The 25,894-nt window shown below is 37.1% G+C and overlaps 1 protein-coding gene and 3 pseudogenes across 6 annotated transcripts in view; 3 read left to right on the plus strand and 1 right to left on the minus strand.

Annotated features, from left to right (window-relative positions):
• The window catches only part of Sgk3 (serum/glucocorticoid regulated kinase family member 3), a 163,736-nt gene that overhangs the window by 22,977 nt on the left and 114,865 nt on the right, over positions 1 to 25,894 (plus strand). The window contains exons 2-3 of one of the 6 annotated variants that reach the window (XM_063257401.1): positions 5,795 to 7,358; positions 16,580 to 16,645. The gene's annotated coding sequence lies outside the window, so the exon portion shown is untranslated. Of the gene's footprint in view, positions 1 to 5,794; positions 7,359 to 16,579; positions 16,646 to 21,387; positions 21,527 to 25,894 lie in introns of those variants that run through there. The other 5 variants (XM_063257402.1, XM_063257403.1, XM_063257404.1 and 2 more) reach the window with 5 other exon arrangements.
• On the plus strand, positions 7,365 to 19,989 carry LOC100715005 (heat shock cognate 71 kDa protein-like; annotated as a pseudogene).
• On the minus strand, positions 18,006 to 18,670 carry LOC101788237 (cullin-5-like; annotated as a pseudogene).
• On the plus strand, positions 21,206 to 21,703 carry LOC134477768 (uncharacterized; annotated as a pseudogene).

The following is a 25,894-nucleotide window of genomic DNA, read 5'->3' on the forward strand; positions in this document are numbered from 1 at the left end:
CTGGTCCCCTTCATGTTACCCATGTAGGACTTGGGAGAGGAACTTGTACAAACATATGGATGCTCATGGGTGTTTTATTCTTGCTGCTGCTTTTTGTTTCTTTTTTATTTGTTCTAATCCAGAGATCTCTAGTTGAAATCAAAGGAAAATCTAAATCAGCTTCACTTGTGGTTGCTTGCTCTGTGTGTGTGTGTGTGTGTGTGTGTGTGTGTGTGTGTGTGTGAGAGAGAGAGAGAGAGAGAGAGAGAGACAGAGACAGACAGAGAGACTGGAGTTAAATGCAGGGCCCTTGCACTGGACTACATCCCCAATACTTTTTAAAAAAATATTTCTGAGATAGGATCTTGCTAATTCACTGAATTTATCTCTTGCTTCAGCCTCCCAGAGTGCTAGGATTTCAGTGTGCACCACCATGCCTAGGCTACTTGCTTCTAGTTAACTTTAAGAATCACTAATTAAGAGGTGATGCTTAAGCAGTATATTTCTAGCTTTGCTACAGATAATACCTCTGATAGGTGGTATTATAATGATAAAGATTGCCAAGGTTTTTTCAGGGGATTGAAGACCATTTTTGTCAAAACCACTTCATTCAAGCCTGCACAACTGTCTGATACATGACCTTTTGACTTCAGGAGGCCAAAAATTCTCCCATTGGTATATGGTAATGCCACCATTTGCTCAACATCAATCCCATGAGGAGCCGTGAAATTTGAATATTCATTCATGGACCACTAATTTCTTCTTCATGGCTTAAATCACCCTGTTTCTTTTATTATTTTTTTCTTTTATTGTTTTGGAAAAAGGGTCTTACTATGTAATCCAGGTTGGTCTTGAACTTTCTATGTAGCCTATTATGGACTTGAAGTCACAGTAATCCTCCTGCTTCAATCTCCTGAGTTCTGGGATCACAGGTATATGCCACCATACCTGGCTTCACACTGCTTTTTTATTTCATAAATACCCTTAATCCTGGGGCTGGGGATTCAGCTTAGTGGCATATGCGTCTGCCTTGCAAGTGTGTGGTTGTGAATTCAATCCCTGGTACTGATTTAAAAAAAAAAATACCCTTAAGGCAGATTTGAAGCTTGGGTCTGTTCCTTTATGTTCAGCTGCTTGTTTGCAGAGCTTGTTCTGTCATTGATTGACATACTATTTCGCAAGGGCCCAGTTCAATATCGCTGTGTTTTAACATCCATGAAACAGTGATGGACTGCTAACTTGTTGGCTTTTAAGTAGGATAAAATCAAACAGCAGGCCAGATAGTTTAACTCAACGGGATGACTTCATCAGAACTGTGTACAGCTCTGTGAGAATAGCGTTCACACAAAAGATTTATGTACATACCATACATTTTACTTAGCAAACATTATGTGCCAGTTATTATAAGAGTTTGTGAATATAAACTCATTTAATCATAAGGTAGGTATTGTAGTTTAGATGAAAAATGTCCTTCAGAACACTCATGTATTCAGAGAAAGGCTTTTGGAAGGTGATTAGACTATGGGGACCCTAATCTCATCAATGGATGATTATATTGATGAATTCATAGCTGAATGTGCTTTTTAGGAGGTGGGGTATGGTTGGAAGGCGTAGGTCACTAGGGGTGTAATCTGGAAAGGAGGTACTTTGTAAAATTCCCTTATTATAGATGGGAAAAAAAGAGACACAAAGATGTGAACTTTTCTCAAATCATATAGTTCATAAATGTCAAAGTCTTATTCAAAATAGAAGCAAATACCAACAACTTGGCCAGAATCTTTTGACATACTATATCTGTGTTAAAGACTGGGAGAGCATGGGGCCAAGAAAAGATTGGAAAGATGACAAAAGAGAGTTAATACATCAAAACACTTGAGATTATCAGTTTTGAGCTGTTTCAAACATCATACTGTTAGAATTTCTGTTGTTTTACTGAGTTTTCAAAGATCATAGTGATAAATGCTCTGATTTGGTTTGCTATATTTATCTTATTAGGATTTGATTGGGAAAATAAGCATCTGCATTCATATCATGTATGCAAAAATGCTTTTCCACAGAAAACCATGCACAAGAATGTGAATAGAATCTTCATTCATAATTGCTCCTTGGAAACAGCCACAATGTCTTATGATAGGTGAATGAATACATAAACTGTGTTACATTCAAGTGATTTAGACTACTTTTCGCCACTACTAAGAAATGAACTATCAACCCATGAAAAGCTCAGTGTAGTCCTTAAATGTACATTACTGAGTTAAAGAAACCAGTGTGAAAAGGCCATATACTGTATGACACTCTAGGAAAGACAAACTGCGGAGCCAGTTTAAAAAAAAAAAAAAATCCAGAGGTTAGGTAGAAGGAAAAAAGAGGTGCAACACAGAAGACTTGTAGGGTAGTGAAAATACTTTATATGATGCCATAATGATGGGTCTCACAGAATGCAGAACACCCAGAGTGAAGCACCTTAGGAAATATACTTTTATTTGGGTTTTGGGTGGTAATGATGTCTCAATGTAAGTTCATCAGTTTTAACAAATGTTTAACACTATCTGCTCCAGTGCAGATAGTGATAATTGGTAGGCTGTCTGTGATAAGGGCATGGAGTATACAGGAAATCTCTTTGCCTTCTCAGTTTTTGCTATGAACCCAAAACTGCTGGAAAAAAATAAAGTTACTTTTAAAAAGGCTTTGAAAATTCTAGTGTATTTTAAAATGTAAAATATTACTAAGAATGTTGATTGTGTGGAGTAAGCTTTTATTAACCTCAGTTTGTGCATTAACTTTCTGCCAGGTACTTCCTCCTTTCCTAGCGAGTATAAATGCTATGTCTCCGGGGCTGGGGATTTAGCTCAGTGGCATAAACGCCTGCCTTGCAAGCAGGCAGTCGTGAGTTCTATCCCTGGTACCGATAAAAATGAAAAAGACAAAAAAAAAAAAAAAATTAAAAAATTAAACCAGTATAAATTCTTCCAATTATATGAGCTTCAACTTTGCTTATTTGCAGAGTTTAAAAATCAACAAAAGCCAAACAAGTGATGTCTTTCATCCTCTTCTCTTGAATACCTCATCACTTTTCATTGCTACTTAGAATATGCAGAATTTTCACTTATGTGATCTTAGTTTCCATTAGTGTGTTTTTCTACATGTTTTTCCATATGATTATTCTTCAGCGAAAGTCAGTAGCAATGAAATATAATTTATTCCAGTCATGGATTGATTTTACAAGTGACAAGATAAAATCTGAAAGAGGTGATTGCAACTAAATAAAATGCCTATAAAACCTTTAAATAGTGTAGAACTAAGCTTGAAGAAAGCAACACAGCACAAGGCAAAAATGGTATGATAGAAATGCAACATACTAAGAAGTACATCCAACAGTGGAAGCAGTCCAGATAGCAGATGGACAAGTAATAAAAGTGCACTTAACCATTTTTTATTTTCTCTTTTTACATCAAGGACAAAAAAATCCCCTTAAAAGCATACTGTATCTGTGTACTTGCTAAATTCCTTCTGTCTTAAGGTAGTGCTTTGCAGGGGAAGTTTTTTTTGGTGGGGGTGGGAGTACCGGGACTCGAACTCAGGACAATGTGCTTGCCAGGCAGGCTCTGTGCCACTGAGCTATGTCCCTGGCCCCCACAGAGGACATACTGAATCGATATTTATATTCATGATTGTCATAAAAGTAATTTGCAGATATCTGGAAGAGAAAATAAATCATATTTGTTCATTTAAACTTTTTTTTTTCTTTTTCCTTTTTATCGGTACTCGGGATCGAAGTCACGACTGCCTGCTTAAAGGCATTGAGCTAAACCCCAGCCCCCATTTAAACTTCTTTAAAACTAGTTGAGTATTGAAATGATCAGTTTCAAATTCAAATCTTAAGCTATTCAAATTCAAAGCACGAGCTATTGAAACACCTAGGAGGAAAGTCAGAGGGAGCAGAGAAGCATGTGATTCCATGGAGTTTGGTTGTAGTTGTAGTTCCTTATTATATATTTCCTAAATGATATTAACCAATTTTTGAGGATGGTGACTACATTTTTAGTTTCTACCTCTTTAAACCTAATATTGTATCTGGTATATACTGGGTACTTAACAGATTATTTAATGAAGACAGAAGAGACAAAAGGCATTATATGTTCTTTGATGATACCAAGCCAAGGAATGGCAGTATGGAAGAGAACTACCTGCGTGTGTTTTGAATATGCATTTTATACCGAAAAGGGTTTCAGCTAGGCATGGTAGTACATACCAATAGTCCAAGCCACTCTGGAGATGAAAGCTAGAGGATAGAGGTCACTTGAGCCCAGTATTTCAAGGTACACCCACATAGAAATTATAAATTTGTGATCTTTTACCCTAATATTTATACACATTAAAAAGTATGAACTCTAACATTTTAAATGTAAAATAATATATTTAAAATAATTTAATGGTATGTTAACTAGTAGTATAAAAGTCTTTTTGCTTTCACTTGCTACTTTATTACTTGGTACTTTATTACCTTTTATAAAGCCTTGGTTTAACACTTTGTGATATAATGATTTGAAGATCCAGTTCTAAATTGAAGTATTCTAAGACTTTATTGTAATCATAGCTAAAAAGATACTTCAGGACTGAGGATTTAGCTCAACGGCATAAGGTTGTGCCTTGCAAGTGTGTGGTCATGAGTTTGATCCCTGGTACCAAAAAGAAAAAGATACTTCAGAAAGTTACTTAAGTTAAAAGAAAGAGATTATCGTTGGCTTTATTGAAGTACTCATTTTTTTTTTTGTGATACCATAAACGAATTCTATAAAGGTCTTTGTTGAATTTTGACTAGTAAATTTCTTTTTTTTTTTTTTTTGCTGTAGACCAGCAGCTCTAATAAATAAAGAGCATTGTATTTTACCTTATCAGCAGATAGGTTTAAGACTTACTGAAATTCATTATTTGGAAAACATTCAGATAAGTAGAAAACTGTTTCAAAATTGTAGCATATGCAGAGTTTAATGTGCTTTTTATTTATACACATTGTTTTCCATAAATAAAAGTCATACAATGTTGAAAATATTTCAAATTTTTCTCTTCAAAGTTCTTTCAAAACACATGTAAACATAACATGTAAACATGGTGAGGGGAAAAGGGATGCTTCATAACTCGTTGGTAAAACCAAAAGCATGCCTCAGACACCGTGGCACATGCCTTTAATCCCTGATATACAGGAGACCAAGGCAGGAGAATAACAAGTTTGAGGTCAGCATTGTGTAACCTAGGAGGCCCTATCTCAAAATAAAAGGGGCTAAAAATGTAGCTTATTCTACGGCTTGAGGATATGATTCAGTTCTCAGAACCAGAAAAAGAAAGGGTACAGTAAGTATGTGTGTGTGTAACATAATACAGACAGTATCACAGAAAAGGTAAAAACGTCTGAAATCTGGACTGCTTAGATTTTTGTCAGAGAAGAATACATAATTCATCTTTTAAGTAATAACAGCTAGTGCTTATGTAATGTTTATTTTGGTGATGTTATATTAAGAGACTTACATATACAGTTTTCTCTTGGTATCCATGGAAGATTGTGAACACCAAGATCTGCAGAAGCTCAAGTCCCTTATATAAAATGGCATTTAAAATACTATCAAATTAGCATGTAATATATGCATGCTCCTTTACATAGTACTTTGAATCATCTTCATGTTATGTGTAATATTTAAAACAATGTAAATAATACAAATAAGTGTTACACTGTATTGCTTAGGTGAAAATAACAAGAAAAAGTTAGTACATATTCAATATAGATATAATTCTTTTTTCAAATATTTTCAATATGCAGGTTGTTGAATCTACAGATGTGGAACCTGAAGATATGAAGGACTGACTGCCTATCCTGTATATAACTCACTTCATTCTCGATATAAGGATTATTATCTCCACTTTATGAATGAAGAAACTGAGCAAAAGCTGTTAAGTAACTTTCCCAGGATAACATACCTGGTTGTGAGATCACAGCCCAGGAAGTGTATGTCCAGGATCTGTGCTTTTAGCCACATCTAGTTTGGTACTTCGCAGAAAGATAAAATGTTTTTTGGTTTTGCACTACAGGAATTGCACCCAGGGCCTTTGCACCGACCTACATCCTCAGCCTTTTTATTTTTCATTTTGACACAAGTTTCTCTAAGTTGCCCAGGTGGGGCTTGAACTTGTGATTTTCCTACTTCAGCCTCCCAGAATGTTGGAATTATAGGCACATATTACCATACTTGGCTAGATAAAGCATTTTCACAAATCACTCCCCATTTTTTGTACATATTACATGGGTTCTATTGAAAAAACTATTCAAAATTAACTCATTCCCCATCTCAATGTATACTATATAGATTCTATTAAAAAGACTTGTTTTTATCAAAATTAACTATCAATGACTTCATATACTACATAAAGCTGCAATAGACTGATCATAGTACCTTCTCAATTTATTCAATTTTGGAAGGCCCATCCTTCTCGGGTCACCTTAAGCAGTACAAATTTGACTAACAAAAGGGCTGATTATACAGAATAACCTTCCAGTGTCAACAGGTATGTTAAATAATGAAGCTTCATTTCCTTCTTCATGAATAAACCAAACAGGCACTGCAGTAGTTCCTTTCAAAACTGAAGTAGATAGGTCTTGAGCACCTGTAGGCTGTGTATCCTCCACTCTTGATGTTGCTTGCCTCAGCAAATACAAAAAAGTTAAAAATCACCCAGGAGAAATACAGTTTCCAGTAAAATAGGTACAAAGAAATTCACTAGGGTAAACAAATAACTCATTAAATATATTTTGAGAAATAAAAGGCTGAGTTCAGATTTTAAAATCTGATAATAATGAAATGTAATTGCAAATATAAGAGTTGGGCATGGTGGCATATGCCTGTAACCCCAGCATTTGGGAGGCTGAGGCAGGATCATCTTGAGTTTGAAGATAGCCTTGGCTACATTGTGAGACTGTCTTAAAACAACAACAACTAGAGGCCAAGAAGCAAGCCTTCCCAGTGATTCAGTGCCATGCATGGGCTGCTGGGGGAATAGCCAGAAACCAGCCTTTTCCCATGAGTCAGCACCATTTGCAGACGGCAGGGGAAGAGAACAAGAAACCTCCAAGAAACAAGCCCTCCCTGAGAATTGGCACCATGCTCATGCTGCTGGAAGTACAGCCAGATGCCAGCCTTTTCCCGTAAGTCAGAGCCATTCGCAGACTACAGGGGAAGAGAACAAGAAGTCACCAAGAAGCAAGCCCTCACTGAGAATCAGTGCCATGCACTGCCACTCGACAGGAGCCAGATGCCAGTTCCTTCTGGAGCATGGGCTGGGATATAGGAAGAGCCAACACCCCACCTCACCCTCACCCCCACTCCACTGTAAGCAATAGGTTGATCCAGAAAAACACAGGCTATGATGATGGCTATTAAGGTGGAGAACAATTTAATGCTTGTAGTGCTTAGTGTTTTACTGACTTTGTGGGTCTAAACCCAATGGTCTGACCATCTAGTCAGAATGGCAATACACAGTGTAGCATCTATGGGGGAATCTTCTTCTGAGGGTGGTGGCCATTGTTGATTCCCTATTGTCTTATTTAGGGGGCCTGTGTTATTTTCATTATTTTGTTGAGTTGGGTTGAGTTTTTCATTATTTTGTTGAGTTTGTTCTCTTTGTATGTTTGATTTTATTGTGTCCTGATGGCATGGGGAGCTATTTGGGGACAGCAGGATAGATTATGTAGCCATTTTGGATATATTATCTTGTTTTAAAGTCCTTTATTGCATTCATTGTTTTGTTTTTATTGGTTATATTGTTTTGTTTGATTTTTATTATGTCTGAAGGTATCTGCAGCTATTTTGAGTATGGTAGGAGGCATTATGGTAGCCATTGTTGATTTAATAATGTTTTGAAGTTCTGTGTCACTTATGCTGGTTTGTTTTGATTGGCTTTGTTCTGTTTTGTTTTGCTTGGTTTTATTCTCTTAAAACAAAAACAACTATATATATATATGAAATAATACTAGGTTGCATTATAAGAGTAAGAGATGAAGAGCTCTCACAATATTACAGCATTCTATGTATCATAGTTGACACCTATCTAAAGTAGAAATAGAAATATAGAAAATTTGAGGAAAAGATCACATGAATCATAACATATAAAAAAGATGGTGAATTCATGTAATGCACTGGCAGCTTGGTAGCTTTTTGTGTGATTTCTTCACCAGCAGAGCCAGGCCTACACATGAGCAACCATGTCAAAGGGACCTGCAGTTGACACTGATCTTGGCATCACCTACTTCTGTGTGGGTGTCTTCCAGCATGGAGAAGTGGAGATAATCACCGAGGATCAGGGAAACTGAACCACTCTGAGTTACATCACTTTCACTGATGCCGAACCACTGATCAGAGATCTGCAAACATCAAGTTGCAGTGAACCCCCCTCAATACAGTTTTTGATGCCTGTTGTTTGGCTGGATGTAGATTTGATGATGCTGTTGTCCAGTCTGACCTGAAGCATTGGCCCTTCCTAGTGGTGAACAGTATAGGCAGGCACAAGATTCAAATAGAACACAAAAGAGAGACAAAGAGCTTCTGTCAGAGGTGGTGTCTTCTATCAGGCTGATAAAAATGAAGGCAATTACAGAAGCTTACCTTGGGAAAACTATTACCAATGTTGTGGTCACTGTACCAGCTTATTTAATGACTTTCAGCATCAGGCAACCAAAGATGCTGAAACCATTGCTGGTCTTATTGTACTCAGAATTATCAATGAACCAACAGCTGCTGCTATTGCTTATTGCTTAGATTAAAAAAAGTTGGAGCTGAAAGAAATGTGCTGATTTTTTATTTAGGTAGTGTTACTTTTGATGTGTCAATCCTCACTACTAAGTAATATGGACTCTTTGAGGTGAAATCTACAGCTGGAAACACCCAATTTGGAGATTTTGATAACTGAGTGATCAGCTGTTCAGGAGCAAGCAGAAGGACATCAGTGAGTACAAGAGAGCTGTCCACATTTCTGAACTATATGTGGACAAGCTAAGAGAACTGTCTCTTCTAGCACCCAAGCCAGTATTGAGATTGATTCCCTCTATGAAGAAATTGACTTCTATACCTCCATTATAGGTTCTTTGAGATGCAAACTAGACAAGTCACAGATCCATAGCATTGTCCTGGTGGGTGGTTCTACCAGTATCCCCAAGATCCAGAAGCTTCTATAAGACTTTTTCATGGAAAAGAATTGAATAAGAGGATCAACCTTGATGAGGCTGTTGATTATGGTGCAGCTGTTCAGGCAACCAATCTATCTGCAAACAAGTCTGAAACTATTCAAGATTTGCTGCTCTTGGATGTCACTCCTCTTTCTGTTGGTATTGAAATTGCTGGTGGAGTCATGACTGTCCTCATCAAGGGCAATACTACCATTTCCACCAAGCAGACACAGACCTTCACTGCCAACTCTGGCAACTATGCTGGTGTGCTTACTCAGGTATATGAAGATGAACATGCCAAGGATAACAACCTGCTTGACAAGTTTGAACTCACAGGCTCACCTCTTGCACCTTGTGGTGTTCCTCAGAAGGAAGTCATTTGTGGTATTGATGTCAGTTACATCGTTGGTTGTATCTGCCACTGACAAAAGTATAGAAAAAAAGAGTACAAGATTACCATCACTAATGACAAGGGTCGCTTGAGCAAGGAGGACATATAGTACATGATTCCAGGAAGCAGAGAAGTACAAAGCTGAAGATGAGAAGCAAAGGGACAAGGTGCCTTTCAAGAATTCATCTCCTATGCTTTGAATATGAAAGCAGCTGTTGAAGATGAGAAACTTCAGGGCTAGATCAGTGATGAAGATAAACCAGGTTCTTGACAAGTGTAAATCATCAACTGGCTGGATGAGAATCAGACTGCAGAGAAGGAAAAATCTGAACATCAGCAAAAAGAACTGGATAAAGTCTGCAATCCCATCATTACCCAGCTGTACCAGAGTCCAGGTGCTGTGACTGGAGGAATGCCTGGGGGCTCCCCTGGTGGGGAAATTCCTCCCTCTGTTGGTGCTTCCTCAGGGCCCACCATTGAAGAGGTTGATTAAGCCAACCTCTATAATAAATCATTGAAGGGCCTAAGTTTGTAGCAAATTCTGTGGCAGTTATTAAGGTGTAACTGCTACAGCAAAGTATTGGCATTCTCAATACTTGAATATGCAATATGTGCACAGGGAAAAGATAACATACTTTATAAGTATTGTACTATATGAAGAAATGCAATGACTTCAATAAAAGTATTTAAAATTAATTTTAAAAAATGAGGAAAAAAGTTAAAAGAACTGACGTTTTTATGCTAGAAAACCTAGAGAATTTAGAGTCTTTCAGGATATGACAGACTATAATCCCAGAAGAGCTAAGTCTTTGACACAGCTGGTTGAACCAAACATAGATTCCATAGAGAATTAGCTGAGGTAATAACAGCAAGGTACTTCTTAAGCTAGAGGCGTTAAGTCCTTACTTTTGAAATGGATTCAATCATTAATTGCACATAATTGGTAGTGAATATGGAGTCACCAAATGAACAGTATTTAAGAAGAGCTATTATTCACCACTGATAAGCAACTATAATAATAGTTATCTTCAAAGTCTAGCTAGCAGTTTGAGCTCAAAGGCCTCATATGATTGTCTGAATGTAGAAACTGCTGACAGAACTTATGTAAATAAGTTGTCACCTATTAACAGGCATAATTTATGTACGTAATAGACATTTTGAACAAGATAGTGGGGAGGAAAAAAAATGAGAGAAAAAAGTGATTTTTATTTTGTACTCATTACTCAGAGCAGATTAGAAGACAATGCAATTTCCCTAATATGGAAGCAAAATAGTTTTACTTTTTATAATAGTCTTATCAAAATTTAAATTAATGTCTAATTACTTTTAATCAAAAAGTTCATGCTAGCAATTTAAGGATTCTACCTTTTAACACTTCCCGTTGCTTTTTCTCCTAATACAGAAAGTGAGATGGTCCTGTGATCTGAAAAGCTGTATATTTGATCCTAATGTAGTAATGCTTTTTTTTTTAAATTACAGGAATACTATTGATTTTTGAGTGTTGACTTCTTAATGCAGCTACAAATTTGGTTATTGAATCTAAAAGTCTTTTGGTGGAGTTTTTGGGGTCTTCTATGTAGAGTATCATGCCATCTGCAAATAATGACAATTTTACTTCTTCCTTTCCTATCCTTATTCCTTTTATTTCTCTTTGTTGTCTAATTGCTCTGGCTGTTTCCAGAACTATGTTGAATAGGAATGGTGATAGTAGAGTATTGCTTTAAAATCCAGCTTTCTCTTTATTAAAAACACACTTGAACTGTAGGCATTAGTTCAGATCTTAAATTTGAACATAGCTAATCTGGCCCAAGAATTGATGAGCTTTTGGCCTTTTGCCCATGAGCACTTCATTGAACTATGTTCCAGATTGGAGAAACAAGTTAATTTTACTCTGTGCTAAGAAGGTATTAACTGGCCTCTATTTGAGTTCCTAAGAGTATCTGAGTTTTTCTAATTATTTCTTGGTTTACTTTTGTTTTGTTTTGTTTGACACAAGGTCTCTCTATATAGTCCAGGTTATAACTGAGATGGGTTTTGAACTAACTGCATAGCTGAGATTGGCCTTGAACTCACAGTCTTTCTATCTCAACATTTCTAGTGCTAGAATTCAGACATGTACCACTCTGCTCCACTTTGCTTTGTGTTTTATTAAACTTCTTAACTTATAAATTTCAATAAATTGATTATTTTTGTTTCCTCATATTCTTACTCATTTTTACAGCAGGATTTTCTGTTTCATTATATTAAAAGCCGATTCATGGTTAGGATTATGTCTTAATCCTAAAATGATTTTCTTTCACTTGGGTTGGGGATGCTGTGATCGGTATATCAACTGATAAATAACTGGAGGCTAGGCATCAACTCTTGTCTCACTCACTTAAGTAGGTGAATCTGTAATAATATGAAAGAGAAGAGGCTCTAAAGCAAATTGTATGACTGAAAACATTCGCTTTTGCAGCCATGTCCTTGATTAGTACCTCTGCAGACTGAACATTTTGAAAAGAAAAAGATTCTAATGAATATTAGTCCTTTTTCCTTAACCAGCTGACTGATGAAGAGAAGTCACCCTTGTCCTGTGACTACCATTCAATCAATGTTTCTTCTAGTGCTATGCCCCTCATCTCTTTTAAAGTTACAGTAAGAGAACTACAAATAACAGCTTATATAACATAAAAATAAGAATGCTTCTATAACAGACATCATTTTAGAGCAATGCTAAATAAAAATTAAGTAGAAAAAAACCTTAGTGGTTTATGAATATATTTACCTCCTACAGTGTTTGGAGAAATCAAGCTATTAAGTTACAACTCTCAACTCATGAAGGGAAAATATGTCTCACTATGTAGTTCAGGCTGGTCTGGCCTCACTATTTAGCCTGGGCTGACCTCAAACTGGTGGCAATCCTCCTGCTTCAGTCTACCAAATGCTGGAACCATGCCTGGCTCGTCCTCTTTCTTTAAATGTTTGTGGGAAGTTTTGTGTGTGTATATGTGTGTGTGTGTGTGTGTGTGTGTGTGTGTGTGTCTGTGTGTCTGTGTGTGTGTCTGTGTGTGTGTCTGTGTGTGTCTCTGTGTGTCTGTGTTTTGGGACAGGAAGTCAAATTTACCTGGAAATGTAATGATTCCCAGCTGTTTCCCTTAATTGCAATATGGTGACGGCCAGGTGTTTATTTTTAAAAGCTTTACTATTATGTTTTTATTTTGCAAGAAAATAAATTATACAATTTAAAAAATAAAATCCAAAAATTAAATCAGCTTATCAAAATATTTCAGCCTCCTGCTTGCAGACCTCAACTATTTAGAATTATACAGCATTATCATCTCAGTATGTAGTGATACACATTTAAAAATCATATAGACCCTGAGGACAGATTTTACCTTAGGAATTGATGACAGGAAAATTCTTATGTATTGTTTATTTCACACACATGACCTTGGAGGAATTTATAAGACAGCATCTCAGTCACTTACATGAAAATAGAAAATCCCACTTAAATGTGTGATAGCAAATCTTTTGAAAAACTGGCAAATCTTTTACTTGAATTTTAAAAATTTGTCCTTTGAACATGGCTAATGACATATTACTGCAAATAATGAAAACTATCTCTTTCACTACTAAAGTTATATATTATATATAATAAAAAGTAAGAATAAGAAAGCTAACATTTCAGTTTTGAAAATTTTATTATTTATGTAAAAATAGCATTTAAGTAGGTTGATAGAACTCAGGGACCTCCTACAATAAAGGTAAAAATTGGAAGACTTCAACACTTCTGTTAAAATGTCTTGAAATCATTGAAACAATAATTTTCTAGTATTTAACTCACAGTAAACATCAAAAATGGCATATATTTTCACTTTTTAAATTGTGTTTCATGGCAGTGAGGTGACAACACAAATTACTTTTTCAGATGGCTCCATCTTTAAATTAGAAGGCAAATGTTTAAAACTTAAACTTTGAAAGTCCTCTTGCAGCTTACTCATAAAAAGTTGGTTTGGGTCTTGGAGTTTAGAGATTGGCTTTTCTTGTCTCATAATTACTTGAGGTGTCATCCTTGCTCAGATGGCACAAATTTTAAGTGCACAGTTGGAGAAAAGGACTTGATAAAAAATGCTAAGGGGGGGTGGTCAGGGATTTAGCTCAGCGGCACAAGAGTCTGCCTTGCAAGCACTGGGTGATGAATTCAATCCTGGTTCTAAAAACAAAACAATATTAACTGGTTCTGTACTTTTATCAAGTTGCTGGTTATAATTATTATTTTTTAAGGATTTAAAAAAATTTTATTTAAAGAATAAACAAAACAGAAAAAGGGTAGAAATAATACATACGTTTAGAGAAAAATAAACAGTAAGAAATCACTAGTTGATGTTTACATACTGTCCTTTTACAAGTAGTTGTTCAAGATACAAAAGTGGAACATATAATGTGAGAATTCAAACAGCGAGACTGCAAACAGTTTTGTTCAACTCTCCAACAAAAACTTAGTAATATGGTTATCATTAAGTTGCTGGTTATAATTATTTTCTTCATTGTAAAGAATTGGTTTTTTAAATTAGGAAAGATAAGTCCAAACATGTCTAAAGAAAATTCAACAATGGTGTAAGTACTGTGTCAATAAAATGGGCAAAAACACCAAAAATTAGTTAAACTTTTTATATGTGATTTTAAAAAATGATCAAAACTATAAGTCTACAGTATTTGTTGCTGTTCACCCTCCCCCAAGTACCATTAGGACATAAGTTGCTATTAAAAGTTCATGAAATTCAATAGAAAACCTTTGCTATAGATTCAGTGTTACCTACTTTGAATTCAATTTGCCTTTACAAATCAAAACACCATAGTTCTCATTCTTAAATGACCAAAAAAGATTAGAAACTCCAAATGAATTCTTAGAACAATTATGATTTAAACAACAAATCTTATAAATTAAAAAAATGGCCTACAGTAATTTTTTCTCCTATTGTTTTTTCCTTTGGCTTTCTTGTATTAGGCAAACAAACATGGCAATACCAAACTGTTTGTTACACATAAAGGCCATAATTATTACAAACATTTCTTTTTTAAAGTTCAAATTTGTGTTAAATAGATGACCATATTAATGTTTTTGGTTGAATCATTGAACACAACTGTTTGCAGTCTCACTGTTTGAATGTCCACTTTGTATGTTTTGATATTGAGACTTGAGCAACTATCTCTAAGATGATAATTGTAATCTATTAACTGGTGATTTCTTACTGTTTTTTTTTTTTTTGTAGCTCTCTATTAATTGTACCCTTACACTGCTTTGTTTTGTTTTGTTTTTTTCTCTTTTTCCTTTTAAATAAAATTTAAAAAAAGAAAAAAAGCGTAAAAAAATTTCCTATTTGTTCAGTATTAATAGTTGTCTAATTACAGAAAACAGTGAACACTAATGTTAATTTCAATGTGTTGGGTCTAATAATTGAGATATACTACCTTAAAATTTTTATAATTATCAACAAAATCCCAATTTTCTATGAGTTTTAGAACAAGCATTTGACTATAGTATACTCATCAAAACCTTAAATGTTTTAAATTTTCTTCTTTTTAGCAGAAAGCTCACAATGCTGCTTGAGACTGGTGACACATTCTATGAAAAAAGTTCTTACAAGCACTCTGCAAAATATAATATTGTATGCCTTTTAGCAGTCTTACTTCCTACTTTCTTCAAAACTTTCAAATACTGCCTATGATCAAAAAGAAAATAATTTGTAAGAAGATTTGAAATATGCATACAATAAATAAAAATCCATATTGTCATTTTGTTTTGGGTAGTACAATTTTTCTCTTTTCACTTGTTCATAGTCTCAAGTCCTAAAATTTCCACCATTCTTTGTATTTAGTTGCCAGCAACTATTAAATTGCTACTTTGGATGACTGAAAGGAACAAGGCAACTATTCCCTTATGAACATTTTTTAAATATTTATTTTTGAAATACAGTGGTACTTTGATTCATGAACTTCATTTTTTCCCATGATTCTGGTTGCAAACTCAATTGAACAAGAACTGAATCAAATTCAGTGGTTTTGGGGAAAATTGATTTGACAATTCTGGTCACAGAATTACATATGCATACACTTGCAATTCAGTTGCAACCAGAATGTGGAACAAATTCTGCACCCAGCATAGTCGAAAGAATTAATTTCCTGAACCAAGGAACCATTGTATAAATTATATGTATATATTTGACAAGTTTGCTACCCATGATAAGATTGTAACATTTTTGCTTATTTTTTTGGGTCTTATGTTGTTGTTTCTCTCTTCCTCCTAAATGACTGATAAGTATTAACTTTTTAAAAGAAATGCTTTTCTTTCCAGAAACCTAAGGCTATAAATCCCTAATCATGAGACTTCAAAATACCCAACAGTTCTATGCTGCAGATTAAAGAGTTAGGTCCCACACATATATTATATCAGAGCAAATATCTGCATTGTTTTTAATAAATTTATATGTGGCATAATAAGTATTAGGTATGCAAATATGAAGTATCTTGGTGAATATGTTTGTTTTGCTCTTAGTCTGTAATCATAATGGCCTCCCTATCTGTATTTTCTCAATTGAAGCAACAATATAAACTTCACTTTCGTACAAGTTCTCCAGCCATATAAGGATTTTTCAAACTCATCATTTAGCAACATAACTAAAACACCTGCAAAAAAAAAATTTGCAAGTTAGAAATATTTAATACCATTTTTAGGTCACCATTTAGATCCAGTTATGACACTGAAGCAGGCTCTGAGCAATTTGTATATGTGCTGCCACAGTTTGAACAATTTGATTCTGTGACATGGTTACCTGCTCACCAGCATCTGCCCTCACCTAGTATTGATCAGCTCACTCCCTTCATCAAAAAACCCGAGGAGTTCTACTACTGTAATTTTATTGTACTTTTAAAAAAGCAAAGATAGCAGCATTTTTAGTACATGAATATCTGGATTCTGAGAATTTTTGTTTATGGAAGTACATTTTTTTAAGCAGGATGAAGAGAGGAAGGGAGAGACAGACAGAGAACCTGCACTTACCGTCTCATCTATATTTTTCCTGGTGGGTAAAAATCAAATTTACTATTAAAAGTTCATAATGGGGGAGGCCAGGGGCTTAGCTCAGTGGTGTAAGCACCTGCCTGGCAAGCACAAGGTTGTTTGATCCCCGGTACCAAAAAAAAAAAGTTCATAATGGGCTTTTCATGAATGGGAATTTCTCCATAAAACAGCGTGCTGTTACAGAGTGTGCAACATGAAAAGAATACCATTATGCTATCTAGTGTGACTGGCAAACTATAGTCACTTTGTAAAGGGAAGGCAGAGATTTGAAAATTTATGCAACCAAAGTTCAGATAACCTTTCCTGTAGCTCAAACTGTGACAACTTTCTGCCTAGGCACTCTAAAATCTGAATTCTTAGTATTGTTTATCATATTTGAAATTATGGTGTGTATATGAAAAGTGTTGATACTAGATTCATATCTTCTAATATATTTGTGTTCTATTAGCCATTCTATTTGCCCTTTTATCATTTTCATTTGTGGTAAGAACATATTTTTCAAATTTTCTACTAATTTAGTCTGCAGCTGAGCATTACTAATTTTCTTTCTGATTTGCATTATTTGTATGATAGTTTGTTGGGTTCTCAGTATTCTAAGTTGAACTGATTACTTCGTTGTCTTCTCTCTTCTACAGTGACCTACAAGTGTCCAATGAAGCTGATTTTACCCCTTTTCTGAACTTTTACATTTTTTATTAAACTGAACTCTTAATTCACTGAGAAGCCTGTTTACATAACCTGCTGGCATCCCAACTTCTTTTAACCACTCTATCATATATTTTTCAATTTTACTATTTGGGGAGATATCTAATAGAAGACTGTTGAGCTTTGTGATACCTCATAAAAAAATCTTTGTTTTGGACCAGTAGCACTTTAAATATGATAATATCATTTGTAACAGCTTTATACACCTTATCTCTTGCAGTAAGAAATCATGGATCATCTTGAAAAGCTGCTTTGTTGAGTTTACTAAATCTATTAAATAGTGTAGGTAACTGCTCTACAGTTTTTACAGCACCATTTACTGAAGAGTCTCTTCCAGTAAAGATATTTGGCCTCTTTGTCAAGGATAAGGTGGCTGAGTGTATTTATAATTGTGTCTGCATCTTCTAATCCACTGATCTTCAAGTCTGTTTTGTTTTGTTTTGTTTCCAGTATCATACAGATTTTATCATAGTAGCTTTGTAGTATAATTTCAAGTCAGGGTTTGTGATGGCTTCTGCATTGCTTTTGTTGTTCAGAATTGCTTTTGTTATTCTAGGTCTCTTTTAGTTCCAATGAATTTCCTGTAGTTCTGGGAGGCATGCTAATGGTATTTTGCCTGGGATAGCATTAAGTCTATATAACAATTTTGGGAGTAATCAGGCCAGGACATATGATGTGTTCCTTCCAAAGTTCCCATTACAAATTTTGCTCATCAATGAAAATACTGAATATAAGTTCTCAGTTTCATTTCACTGATTCATGCCTTGATGCTCCACTGGGTTAATCTCTTTAAATGATGTCACTAAGACATTCACACAGTATTACATGAGTGCTTCAGCAGTTACATTTTTCTCTTATTTCTAAATAATGTACTCATTTTTCTTCTTTTAATTAGCATCTGCGTATTCCATACAATTCTGTACACTATTTTGTTGTAAATATGAGGGTGTTTCTATAAAATCTCTGTTGAATCCAAGTATTTCTTCTCATAATTGTCCCTATAATTCTGAAGCTTAACCACAGAATTAGAACAAAGATTAACATAGATCTCTCTTACTCCAGTGACCAGCTGAGAATCAAAAGCTTCTAATCTTTTTGCATGTACGAGCTTCATTGCATTATCTTGTAGCCTGCCATTAATATTTGAGAAAATTGATACATTCCATGTACAAAGTATGAGCTTTCACATCACATTTTTTAAAAATTACAGACCTCGGGGCTGGATATTTAGCTCAGCGGCATAAGCGCCTGCCCTGCAAGCAGGCAGTCGTGAGTTCGATCCCCGGTACTGATAAAAAGGAAAAAGACAAAAAAAAAAAAAAAAAAATTACAGACCTCTACCCATTAAAATAATCTGTAGTTGACCAACCAATGTAAAATATCACATTGTGTAAAGAATTCCTGCCTATTCAACAATAGACGCTTTTAGCAAAGCTGTGTCATCTTGATAGGTTAATGGGTGCCTAGACTTGCTTTGTAAGTTCAAGCATATCCTCTTTTAAAGCCTGATGACTTTTTGCTGGACTTTTATCATCCGAGAGACAGATTATGTAAATGTCAGAAAACAAGTCAAACCACAGTTGTTTTATAACAGATTCCTGTTTTAAAGTTTTAAAGTTTCCTGTTTTGAAGTTTACTTCAAAACAATCAGATGCATAAAATCCTACTTGTTTTTAAGCTGCAGAGAGCCTTTATTTAATGCATGAGACATCGCCATCTCTTTCAACTCTGACTCTTGCTGCAAGAGGAGGTGGTGTTTCTGACCAGGCCATAGGCAGAGGTCCACAAGACCCAAAGGGCCCAGCCACCCACAGGGTTAGTGTAGGTCTGGAGCTTCCTTAAATAATGTGGTGAATGATATGGTAAGGGGAGCCAACCTGATTTAGAAAAGAAAGCATGGACTCCACTTCCTCATCTGCTTTGAAATAATGTTATGGTTTGTATCTGGGTGTCCCCTCAAAGCCTCATGCAGTCATGGTGGTGGCTGAGTCTATTGTTTGTGATTGGTTTGCTGTCTAGCGTAGGGATTGGCGGTGTGAACACTGCACCCACCCAGGAGTGGGTAGTTGGCATATCATATGAGGGAGGGAAAGAGGCATGCTTTTCCCTTACGCCCTTCTTGCTCTTGTGGCTGTAACTGCCATGAACAGTTGCCACTTAGCCATGCCACCCTGCCTTGTAGCCAGCCGAGTATGGTTGAAACCTCTATAAACTGTAAGCTAAGTAAACCTTTCCTTTCTTCATCTTGGGCATCAAGTATTTTGTCTCAGCAAGGAGAAAAAAGTAACCAAGACACCTAGATATTTATGTTTAAAGCAATGATGTCATTCAGGGGCAGGAAGGCAGGGTGTGGCAAAGCTGATTGTCAGAGTAAGTTTGACCTGATTTGAGGACACCTGCACCAGATAATTCCCAAGGCCCCATATGTGGAATTCTACTGGGTTCCTGTGATGTGTGGAAGAAATAAGAGGACACAGATGCCATGAGGAGCTTGCTACCCAGTATCCTGCCCTGTGTTCCCCAGGGTGCACTTTTATTTTTATTTTTCGTCTCTTACTCTACCCAAATTTGCTCTGCAGAGCTAATTTCTCCCTTACCTTTCACTCTTAATTTTTCAAATAAACTTTGCTACTGTTTTTACTTGTTTTGGTCAATTATTTGTTTCAGAAAAAAAAAGGGGCTTGGGAACCACTTCTAGAAAGAGAGTCTAACAAGTCCACTTTGTGTTTATTGACATACCTCTTTTGTCTGAGAAATTTACTGTGAATATGGCTTCAGTTAAGAAATACACTGAACACTTGATTTTGGTACAAGAAAGGAACTTTCCCGAGTTTTATGGTGTGGATTGCTCTATGTGTGGACCACAGTGTAAAACTTATAAAGGACTTGGCAATGTATTGGTTTGTAAGTATTCTTATTCATTTCCGAATGCCACTGAAAACCACCATTTAGAAAATTCTGTAGACTATTGTTTCGAAGTAGGAAGAGTACAGTATTTGGATTCACAATCCGTTTTCTTTAAGAAGACAAGGCCATGTCGTGATTATGAATGGTAAAAATGAGTATTTGTAGCCTTACTGTGGGTCTAAATCTTTCAGTGTCATGTTGGGATACAAGGAAATGTCCCCTAAATCAGGGAAGTTCACACAGATCTTAGTTCCTCTAATTACCTTTGTTAACTTAGTTGTCCACAGATTTGTGGCAAATTTTCTGAAATCATATGATCTGAAGTATAGATTAATGCTTCAAAAATTGTTACCTGCCCATGGAAATAGTGAATAAAACCTAAATTACAGTGTTGTGGGAGAAAAACGAACCTATATCTACTTCAAGATATTACCATTTTTTATTCTGCAACCACTGAAACGTGTAATTCTCTGTTCTGTTCATTTTCTGTGCCTCTTTTGATTGGGAGAAAAAACATAAATGGATAGATCCAAATGAGAAGCAAGAAGCTGTGAAGTGTGCCTTTAGCTGACTTGGCAATTCATGAAAATGAAAAAAAAAGTAGATGTAAAAAGCTCTACAGACATTTCTTGGTACACAGAATCAACAGCCAAAACTGCTGATTTAAAGAAATAGAAAATTGTTCAAATAATGCTAAATGAAGCATAATTATTCTAAATTCTTTGGACACTTACTTCACTTCTAAGTTCCCAATCTACACCAAGCCCCACGCCCTCCCGTCCGTTCCTGGGGTGTCTTTTATCCCCCTGGTGGTCAAGCGTCCGTCTCCCAGCGCAGTCACCCGCGGCTCATGGCCCCCGGGGCAGCATCACTACTAGCTGAGCGAGTCCTAGGCTCGGGACGGGCCGCCGGTGTTGTGAACTTTGCACATCGCGTGACAGGAGGCTAATCCCGCGCGGCGAGCCGGCCTTTCGAGCCGGTCCTTAGCGGAGAGGAAGGAGGCCGTTCCCCGCGGCAGGGGCGGCGGGCCTGCGCAGCTGAGCCCCCGCCCCCACCTCCGCGCGCGGTCCCAGCCGGTTCGCGCCCCCGGGCCCCACCGGCCGCCTTCCCCGGCTGTCCTCGGCCGCCCCGCGCGCTTCGCGGGAGGAGCCGCCGGCCGCCGTGACGCGTCAGGGAGGAAGCGCCAGCGCCCGGCGGCCCTGCGGGAAAGAGGAAGCAGGAGGGCGCTCAGCTCCGCGCTCCCCGCCGCGAGGCACAGCCGCCGTGCCGGGTAGGTGCGGGGCTGGCGGGTAGCTCGCGCGCGTCTGGGCCGCAGTCGGAGCTCCGGGCGGTAGGAGAGCGGCGGGGCGAGGGCTTCTCGGGCCTCGATTGCCGCCTCCGCGGGGCAAGCGTGCTCTCGGCTGTCCCGGAAATCCGAATGGATGGGCAAGGAAAAAGCCCACCCTGACTCCACAGTTCGTGGGGCTGTTTCCCGGAGGTGGCTTCTGATCTTCCCCTGAGGCTGCTGAACACCCACGGTGTCAGCAGGACGCTGCTAACCTGTGCGCGGCGGAGCGGGCGGAGCGCAGGAGCGCGGCGCAGGGAGACCCCTGGAGGCGCTAGCGCGTGCAGCTGCCCGCGGGGTACGGAACTGGGCTCCAGCGGCTGTGGGGTGGACGGGCGTCCCGTACCTGTTGACCGCGGACCTGGAGGATGAGACTTTGACGCGTCACTCTTTTAAGTTCTCTAAGATTTGGACCCTTTCCGTCTCTTTTCTAGTGTCTCTGGTTCTGTTAATTTTCTAGTTTTTAAGCATTGTTATGTACCATCCAGAAATGCTCCGAGAATTTTTAGATTTCGTCATTTTTAGCGATGGTTACGGGAAAGACAGAAAACAGAAAAGATTCCTCTCTCGAAACTTTAAAACCTTAATTTTGGACAGTTATTTCTGAATCATGAGCACAATTTCAGTTCTACGCAAGAGACTACAGCATGCCCTTGAGATTCAACAATAAACAGAGCATTACAGTTTCAAAATCTTTGTCAAGGTAAAAAAAAAAATTGTGTATTTTGATTCTCTGTCATTGAGTATTCACCCAGCCCATTTAGGAAGTGCCTTCTTTACTTACCAAACAACTCTTACTATATACTGTGATCTAAGGTCTTTATACATATTAACTCAAACTCTTAATTTAAAAAGTGAAATTTTAGTGATTCTAGCTATGAAATGCTAGGTGCATATTTTAGTTCCCTAAATATTATAGAAAAAGCTGGAACCATTAAAGGAAGTTTCAGGCATATTTTAGGATTTGGGTGTGCCTTGTGGCCCCTTGGCTAACACTCCCATTAGACAGGCCTCGGCCGCTGTACATGGCAGAAGGGGATTTGGAGCTCCAGGAATATGACTTGTAAGCCATTGTCCAGTCAAATCCTAAAAGCCTTCTGTAAAATGGTCTCTCATCTGCTGTGACGCCCATCAGCTAATTCTGGAGAGACCAGAACTTCCCTTTTTATTCAACTGCCACTCCATCGAGTGTAATTGTGATTTTTAAAGGGAACTTTATTCCTACTCTTTGACAGTTCGTATGACACAGCTTAGAAGTCACAAAGAACTTGAAATGCACTACAAAATGGAACATTTTTGTTGATACACATTAAAAATTATGTTTTGTAATATTGCTGTCATTTGCTGTTGGTAACATTTAGTTGGTGAGTGAGCCTTGTAGTTATCCATTTTGTGATTTGCATGTGTGTAGAGGATACTTTTCTAGACTAAAATGTCCCCTTCAAATGAGCCCCTTGGCCTGATGATCTGATTGGTGGATGTTCTGAAATGGTGAATAAATGTTTTGTTACTGTGGTGATTGTATATATAATGTTAAATTGTGTACATTGTGCTGGTTTTTCTCCTTCCCTTCTTTCTGGTACCTCCCCCTCATATATTTAAATTTCTAGAGTGATGATTAAATGATACGATAAACCTTATTTAATAGGATTCTGAAATGTCCATTGAGACAGGAAGGCTTACTTTGCTCTGATGTAACTTACAGCAAGACAGACATTAGTGGCACTTGTGAATTAATTCAGTTTGACCAAGGATATCTAACAGGTTCATGATTTACAATTGTCTCCAGACATACTGTACTCATTGTCTTTAAAGAGAACTTTTAAGTTAGTAACCATTTTAAATTCTCTTTTGTGTAAGTGAAGAAACGGAGGCAGAGAAATGTTCATGTTAGTTTTATCTCCAGTTGCACAGCTGGTGGGAGGCAGAGCTTGATTAAAGAGTAGGTTATGGACAGAGCCTGACATGTGCAGACTTGTAAAAAACATTTGTAAAATGAATGCTTCCAAAAGACTTTAGGTATCTTGCGCTTCCAATACATACTTCTCAAAAATGCCATCATAACTGATTTGCATCAAAGATTTCCAGGCATATTCCAGTGCTTCTTCTATTTCAAACAGTATCTATCACAGTATTTTTTTCTATGAAAAGGATAGGAATGCTTTTGACTCATTACTAAGAACTTGTGGTTTCTGGTTTTTAGAGAAGAAAATAGCCCTCATCCCAAGCATCCTGTCTTTTTTCTGTGATTTAGAGTTTTGAATGGACATACAGTGTTTGTGTTGACAGCTTGCTTCTATCTCTGCATTACTTGGATTTATGAGCAAGTTCAAATACAATGATCATAGGTATTGTCATATTTTTGAAGTCCCTAGCATTAATTGTTTTTTGGAATGTTCCAATTACTTTAGTATATAAGATCTTCAATTAAAAGCAGGAAAATCCTCAACTATTTATATTCCTCAAGCATAACCCTTTGTATCTTTAAAGTATGTGATCTCCAGATGATTAACCTTCAGAAGAGGGGGAATATATGTCTATTACCTGATGAGAGAACTGAGAAGGGCTACAGGGAGAAGGGATAGCCTTTCCTATGAGGGCTCTTAGGTGGTAAGAAACCTTTGATGAAACCAGCTTGAGTCATCTGCCTGTCAGCCTTCTGTGAGGGATGACTTAAATACTTTTGAAACCTACCTTGTTTCAGAAATCTCTTTACCTTTTTAAATACTGTTTTCTTTTTTTAAAAAAGTTCATGTAAATTATGAATTAAACTGCTGATTCACAAAATCCAAATTATGTAACATGTTATCCCTGATAAGAGCTGCTCATTCTTTATTTTAGGTGCCACAGTGTCTCTGTTTCCTTTTACTTACTCCATTCCTTATAGTGGAGACTGTTCTCCTCTCACTTTTTTCCTTTCTCCATTCATGGAGAAACATGGTACATCTGAGGGGTGCCAATTTCCAATTTTGTAGTTTCTGTCAATTTGATTTTAACTCAATAAATACTAACAGGATTGTCATCGCCAAAGAAGATGACGTGCAGATCATATTTTGAAGGTCAGCTCAAGCATCAACCAGTAAAATTTTATTTCCTGTCTGATGCTGAGGCCAAAGGTTTTCAGAGGGAATTTGAACAGTGAGCAGCATCCTCTCCTTTGTCCATTTTCTAAGGTTCTTTCCTATTTCCCACAATGTCTTGGTTACTTTTCTCTTGTTGCTGAGACAAAATACCTGAAGTCCAATATGAAGGAAAGGAACATTTATTTCTTATGAAGGAAAGGAAGGTTTATTTGAAGGTTTCAGTCCATACTCAGCTGGCCCCAAGGCAGGGTGGCATTGCAGGGGGCACCTTTCATAGCCTATGCAAACAGCAAGCAAGAACAGAGCAAAAGAGAAAAAACAGCCTTCTTCCTGCCCTTACACTGTATGCTGGCTCCACCCCAGGGTGGGTGCGGCTGTCACACCACCAATCCCAGTGCTAGACAAGGAACCAATCACAAAGGCTAGTTTCAGCTGCCTCTATGACTGCACCAGGCTTTGAGGGCCACCTAGACACAAACAATTACACACATCCCTAAAAACTACCTAAATTAACCTCTGGGTAGCCACAATTCTGCTGTTATTCAGGGGTGAGCCAAAGAGGTCTTGCTATAAGGAATTTTTGTAGAGTGATAATACGTAAGATGGAAAACAGGAGGTACATGAAGTGTAGATGTGATTGTTCTTTCTTGAGGCCATCAAGGTTTTTTTTTTTTAAATTTTATTTAAAAGGAAAAAGAGAAAAACACAGAACAAAACAAAGTGGTGTAAGGGTACACGTAATACAGAACTACAAAAAAAAAAAAAGACAGTAAGAAATCACCAGTTAATAGATTACATATTATCATCTCAGAAATAGTTGCTCAAATCACAGTATCAAAGAATACAAAGTGGACATTCAAGCAGTGAGACTGCAAACAGTTGTGTTCAGTGATCCAACCAAAAACATTAATATGGTCAGCTATTTAACACCCCTAAACACACTTGCTGTTGTATCCTTTAGAGCTCTTTTTTTCCTGCTCTTTTTTACAACAAAGTTTACACATTTTGGGTTTTATTACCCCTTAGTTCTTATTACTTTTTTGGGGGGGAGAGAATAAAGTCAAATATGGCAAAACAAAGCTGTCAGTCAAAAAAAGGATAGACATAGCACATGATGTAAAACAGAGTACAAGGTTATCAACAATGGTTATCAACGATGTCTCTTGTTTCCTTAAAAAGAATTGTCTATCTCATTAGATATTATAAAGTTGAACAAAACAGTAGAGAACAA

This window comes from Cavia porcellus, unplaced genomic scaffold (genome assembly GCF_034190915.1).
Source record: "Cavia porcellus strain 051 isolate PalLab524CR breed Dunkin Hartley unplaced genomic scaffold, mCavPor4.1 scaffold_10, whole genome shotgun sequence".
NCBI lineage: Eukaryota > Metazoa > Chordata > Mammalia > Rodentia > Caviidae > Cavia > Cavia porcellus.